This window comes from Aythya ferina (assembly GCF_964211825.1).
Source record: "Aythya ferina genome assembly, contig: HAP1_SCAFFOLD_423, whole genome shotgun sequence".
In the NCBI taxonomy this organism is placed as follows: domain Eukaryota; kingdom Metazoa; phylum Chordata; class Aves; order Anseriformes; family Anatidae; genus Aythya; species Aythya ferina.
Genome location: NW_028181152.1, coordinates 17,639 through 24,528, shown reverse-complemented (window position 1 = coordinate 24,528; position 6,890 = coordinate 17,639). Strand labels below are relative to the sequence as shown.

Below are 6,890 nucleotides of genomic sequence, written 5' to 3'. Positions count from 1 at the left end.
ACTCTACTGGGGACAGGAGAGAAATAAAAATAAAAGTTTCAAGAACCCCTTATCTGTAAGCTTTCAAGATTCCACAGACCTCCTCCTCAAGCACACCGTTCAAGCACTATGCGAGCAGCTGCTCACAAGCAGCTCAACTCTTCCCCCCCACACACACATCTGACAAACACCACAGAGATGACTGTGCCTGCTGCCCTTCAGTACGTGCGCAGAGGCAGACCAGATGTCTTCGCCAACACAGTCCGGACAATGTATTAGCACACCCATGCACTGCCACGTTAGCTGTCATCACTAACTGCCAGGCAGGACAGCTCCAGACCAAACACATACACACACAGCCACGCCACAAACACTACAAACAAAACACACAACACAAGGCGCAAGAAAAAGTGACCCCCGGAGGGAAGCCCTATGGCAACAGCAAGTCACAACAGGTGCTCTGCACCCGACCCAAGGAGAGACTCAAATGTCACGACACGCGACCGGAAGACACTGCCAGAACTGGGGTGATGGAGGCCTAAAAAGCCTTCCTTCAAGACAAGAGACCAGAAGGATGGGGACTGAAAACCCCATATGATTCAAAGATTGAAGCCGAAATTCCTTTAAGCGGTATATTCTTTATTGCAGCGCTGGATGCACGGGGGGATCTCTCCACCTATCGTGCATACCCAAAGCAGAAAGCAGTCTTGAATTTATACAATCAATCTATCAATATTCTACCGGCGCCTATACATATTCATTGCCTTGATTAAGGAGGTATTGGGGAGGCATTGGGGAGGCAAGGACAATCCCCAGACATGGACTGTATATCTCGAAACAAGACACTGAAACTCACGATAAGGAAGCGGCAGACGGACAGAGAAACAAACGTAAGGACTATAAATCTCAAAACTGGACATTGGAATTCATTATAAAGATACAACAAAGGGAAGAATTGGCAACAACCAGCTCTTGCAATTAAGAAACCTGCCAATTCAGCAGATTCCTGACCAAAGGTGAAAAGTACACTGTGAGGAAGACTCGGGGTCTTCCTCCCAAAGACCCCTGCCCACGTCCCAAAGACCCCTGCCCACAATTCTTGGAAGGCTCTACGCAGGCGCAAGGTGCCAAAAGGCTAATTAGCATGAGAAGCGAGGGAAGGCGGGGATAGGTAATGCATATGTATAGGTGCTTGTAGAATATTGATAGATTGATTGTATAAATTCAAGACTGCTTTCCGCTTTAGGTATGCACGATAGGTGGAGAGATCCCCCGTGCATCCAGCGCTGCAATAAAGAATATACCACTTAAAGGAATTTCGGCTTCGATCTTTGAATCAATCTGGCACCCCAGATGGGACGACCTCTCTGCCGGACCGCAGGACCCGCTGGGGACAGGACTCCCTAGGGTACCCCCGGGATTTCCCGGAGGGACTCCTCGACTCACCGGATCACTGCGGAGGCAGACAAGGACCCCATCATTGTAAGTGAGTATATTCTTTATTCTGGTTTGGTTTTCTGGTAGACCGGTCATCTGGGACTGTCCAGTAAGTCGGAAGGTGACTTCTGCAGGACAGTATTTGGTATATACTTTGTGGTTAGTGCCACAAGTATATCTGGGGACCTTGGGGTCCATCTGTATCTGGAACTGTCTGTAAGTCAGAAGGTGATCTTCTGCGAGGCAGTGTTTGGTATATACTTTGTGGTAAGCACCATAAGTATATTTGGGGACCTTAAGGAAAGAGCTCGCTTTAAGGTCCATCTGGAATTGTGTTGTCTATTTCGGTTTTCTGACTCATGGAGTATGGTATTTAACTTTGGTTATTGTTACTGTGATTTTGGCTATTTTTCTGGTGGTAATAGTAGGTTCGTGGCATTGTTATAAGAAAGATATCGTTACGGTGTTACACAGTTCGGTTTTCTGACTTATCGCATGTGGAATTTGACTCTGACTATTGTTATTGTGATTTTGGCAATATTGCTGGTAATAGTAGTTTTGTGACATCGCTACTGAAAGATAATGCGTGCCCGTATTTTTGTGAGTGATACGTTTTGTGATACGCTTTTGCAAGTAACATGTGTATTCTGAAAGTGTAAACTGGAAAATGGGGGGGCAAACAAGCAGTGAAATTTTAAAGAAAAGTGTGTTAGGATGTGTTTTAAGTCACTGGAAGGATATTGGAGGATCTGCCGGTGGAAGTGTGAACAGGAAAACATTGATAAAATATCGTAATCAGTGGTGGCTGCTTTATAAGCTGGAATGTGGAGAAGAGTGGCCCCTAAATGGAACTTTAAACTATAATATTTTGCTACAGTTAATGTTGTTTTTTGAGAAGCAGAACAGGATGAAATGTTGTATACTGATGTTTCAGCATCTTGGTGGGAAAAGGTACGGAATTAAGTTGGCCCCTGACTGAGCCTTTGATGATGGCATTAGAGAAGTACAGGCTGGAGAAAGATAAAGGAAGTGTTAAAAGGGTTGTTGAAAGTGTTAAAGGTGTTTGAAGTTGAATGAGCAGGGAAAGAGGATGTAGGAATGTTAATAGTTCTGCCTCTGCCCGAGGCAGAGATCTTAAAATCATGGGTGTTAGCCCTTTGGGGCAAAGGGACCATGATGGGTCCAAGAGAGAGTTGTCACAGAAACAGAAAACCAGTTAACTCTTAAAACAACCTGAGTTCATGTGCGAGCTCAGATTGCCAATGGGACCGCTCAGGGAACTGTGGACAATTGCATTCCCCTGACCGACCCCCACTAAGACCCGAATCATCCTGAAAATTATGAACAGTTAAGTAAATACTAAAACCTGGATGAATTGGGAATTGAGAATATGCTTCCAACAAGGTCTAGAAGAAACCCCTATGGAATTTTTGGACCAACTCTGAAATGTAATGAAAATAAATAAATAAATAAATAAATAAATAAATAAATAAAACAAAACGGTTTGGACCTGGCTTCGGAGGACAAATTGACTAGTCTTTTCCTAGGGTAATTGACCCCTGATTTCAACAGGAATAATGGGGACTTGGGGAATCTACCCTAGCGGATCCTCCACTGGTTATAATGAAGCTAGGGGAGGAATGGAAGTGAAATTTCTTATTGATATGGGGCAACATATTTAGTTCTAAATCAAGCATTAATGCCTTTACAGAATTATTATGTTAGGGTAAAAGATGTGTCGTGGTTTAACCCGGCCGGCAGCTAAACACCACACAGCCGTTTGCTCACCCTCCCCCTCCCTCTCTGGGACGGGGGAGAGAAATGGAAAGTGAAGCCCGTGAGTTGAGATAAAGACAGTTTAATAAGACAAAATAAAATAATAATAATAATAATAATAATACAATGATGATAATAGTACCACTACTAATAATGTGTACGAACAAGTGATGCACAATGCAATTGCTCACCACCCGCTGACCGATGCCCAGCCTAACCCCGAGCAGTCCGGCCCCCTCCCCCTGGCTAGCCACCCCTATGTATTGTTTAGCCTGACGTCAGATGCTATGGAATACCCCTTTGGCTAGTTTGGGTCACCTGTCCTGGGTCTGTCCCCTCCCAGCTCTTACTGCACCCCCAGCCTGCCTGTTGGCAGGACAGAGCAAGAAGCTGAGATGTCCTTGGCTTGGTATAAGCACTGCTCTTTAACAATTAAAACATCGGGGTGTTATCAGCACTCTTCTCATCCTAAGCCAAAACATAGCATTCTACCAGCTACTAGGAAGAAAATTAACTCTGTTCTAACTGAAACCAGGACAAGGTGTAACCGAAAAGGCTTATTTTTGTGAACCTTTGAAGTACAAGTTACGGAAAAAATGGGGCATACACAGATTTTTACATATGCCTAGCTCCTCATGGGCACTCTTAGGTAGAGATTTATTAGAGCAAGTAGGAGCAGAAATTGTTTTTGAAAAAGGGAAAATGGAATTAAGTATAGGAGAAGAACAACTAACAAATGTGTTAAGTTTGGCACTAATACAAACTGACCCTAAAAGTGAAATACCTTTAGAGATCACAGATCAAGTATGTCCAGGAGTTTGGGCTACTGAAACCCCTGAAAGAGGTAAAAATGTGACCTTAATAATTATTAAATTAAAGCCAGGAGAGAAACCCATTAAGGTTAAGTAATATCCTTTGAGGATAGAAGATAGGAAAGGAATTAAAGAGATAATTAATAAATTTTTACAGTATGGATTATTGATTGAATGCGAATCAGAATACAATACACCCATATTGCCGATTAAAAAGGCAGATGAAAAAGCTATAGGCTAGTTCAGGATTTGAGGGCCATAAATAAAATCACTGAGGATTTACATCCAGTAGTGGCAAACCCTTATACTTTGCTGACTAAATTAAAGAATAGTCAAGTCTGGTTTACCGTACTGGATTTAAAAGATGCCTTCTTCTGCCTAGGTTTAGCCACAGAAAGCCAAAACCTATTTGCCTTTGAATGGGAAAATCCCGATTCAGGCAGAAAGACGCAGCTTACGTGGACATTACTACCTCAAGGATTCAAGAATAGCCCCACTATTTTTGGAAACCAATTAGCAAGGGAACTCGAAACATGGATGCCTCCGGACACTGAAGGTGCTTTGTTACAATATGTAGATGATCTCTTAATAGCTACCGAGACTAAAGGGAGTTGTATTCAATGGACTAGAAGTCGTCTTAATTTTCTGGGTTTAAATGGATATCAAGTCTCTTGACAGAAAGTCCAGCTGGCTCAACAAAGTGTGACCTATCTGGGATTTGACATTTCGGAAGGACAACGAGAACTAGGAACTGAACCTAGTTCTCACCACAGAGATGACTGTGCCTGCTGCCCTTCAGTACGTGCGCAGAGGCAGACCGGATGTCTTCGCCAACACAGTCCGGACAATGTATTAGCACACCCATGCACTGCCACGTTAGCTGTCATCACTAACTGCCAGGCAGGACAGCTCCAGACCAAACACATACACACACAGCCACGCCACAAACACTACAAACAAAACACACAACACAAGGCGCAAGAAAAAGTGACCCCCGGAGGGAAGCCCTATGGCAACAGCAAGTCACAACAGGTGCTCTGCACCAGACCCAAGGAGAGACTCAAATGTCACGACACGCGACCGGAAGACACTGCCAGAACTGGGGTGATGGAGGCCTAAAAAGCCTTCCTTCAAGACAAGAGACCAGAAGGATGGGGACTGAAAACCCCATATGATTCAAAGATTGAAGCCGAAATTCCTTTAAGCGGTATATTCTTTATTGCAGCGCTGGATGCACGGGGGGATCTCTCCACCTATCGTGCATACCCAAAGCAGAAAGCAGTCTTGAATTTATACAATCAATCTATCAATATTCTACCGGCGCCTATACATATTCATTGCCTACCCCCGCCTTCCCTCGCTTCTCATGCTAATTAGCCTTTTGGCACCTTGCGCCTGAGTAGAGCCTCCCAAGAACTGTGGGCAGGGGCCTTTGGGACGTGGGCAGGGGTCTTTGGGAGGAAGACCCCGAGTCTTCCTCACAGTGTACTTTTCATCTTTGGTCAGGAATCCGCTGAGTTGGCATGTTTCTTAATCGCAAGAGCTGGCTGTTGCTAATTCTTCCCTTTGTTGTGTCTTTATAATGAATTCCAACGTCCGGTTTTGAGATTTATAGTCCTTACATTTGTTTCTCTGTCCGTCTGCCGCTTCCTTATCGTGTGTTCCGGTGTCTTGTTTCGAGATATACAGTCCTTGTCTGGGGACTGTCCTTGCCTCCCCAATACCTCCTTAATCACATAAGACGACGCTTAGGAAATCAATTCCCAAGCAAGAGCTCCTGATGCGGCCCAGATGACTTCCACAAGAGCGAAGATGGAAACAGATGCGATCTCAAACCGAATATGATGCACGAGACCTGAAACAGAACTGCACTTCAAGCAGCGACTGCAAGACAAGAAGTGCTCGGATCAGAGCCACGATGACAAAACAAGCACTGAGGCCCTTCAGCACCGCTACCAAGTCGCCTGTCTGGTCAGTCCAGTGTAAAAAGCTAGAAGGATATCAAGACCCCAGAAGCACAGAACAGACATTGCAGAAGCAACACTACAGGACAGACGAACAGAAGGAAACTGTCCTGCCTGGTGCACGCACTCACGCTACAAAATAATCCCGCTGCTTCTATTAGCCTGGTGACCCAGCCACAAGCAGCCTGAACGTGACCCAGCCTGAACCACCCTCGCAGCGGCACCAAGTATTTTCAGCCAGCTGGCTCCACGCTGCTCTGGCTCCCAGCTCCCATTAGCCACCCCAGATATGCAAATACCAGGTGCCCCCCAACTTAGCTCTCAGGTTGCTGCATGGTAAATTCCCTCCGCCTCAAGAAATACACAGGCACTGGTCGTCATCTTAGTCAATTGCCAGGCTCATCATCAGCTGCAAAAACAGAGTACCAGCATTCACTAGCATGCCGGTCATGATGCCCACCTTCTCCACAACGCTGACTACTGCTGATGCAACATACAACTATGCTCACCTGTTCCTCTCCAAATCCAAGCTCCAACAGTGCAACCGGTATCATCCACACCACCTGGGAAAACAAAGGGATTAAATGATCGTTGCGTTCACAACACGTCACCCAATGGTGTGGTTTTGTTGTTGTTGTTGTTGTTGTTATTGTTGTTTTTTGTGTGTGTGTTTCCTGTATTTATTTATTTTTTAGTCTGCTTTAGCTCAACGGCATGCAGAGTGCAGACAAGAAAACTGGGGTGTTTCTAGAAGCAACAATCCCCACGCTTTTGCTGTAGCTTTGAATATTAAAAGGACAATACGACCCAGCAAGTAACTGGAACTTTCTTACCTGGAATTAGCTCAAACTTTTCTTCACATTGAAAGAAAAATCTAGGAGCAGAACACATTATACACCAACAAAATTGAGTCCATTTCATC

At 44.8% G+C, this 6,890-nt stretch overlaps 1 long non-coding RNA gene across 1 annotated transcript; it reads right to left on the bottom strand.

Annotated features, from left to right (window-relative positions):
• Positions 1-4,196: 4,196 nt before the first annotated feature.
• On the bottom strand, positions 4,197-6,686 carry LOC311429193. The gene is made up of 3 exons (XR_014688176.1): positions 6,478-6,686; positions 6,334-6,377; positions 4,197-5,888 (listed from the first exon to the last, which is right to left on the bottom strand). It is a non-coding gene; the product is annotated as an uncharacterized lncRNA (long non-coding RNA).
• Between the last annotated feature and the right edge of the window lie 204 nt (positions 6,687-6,890).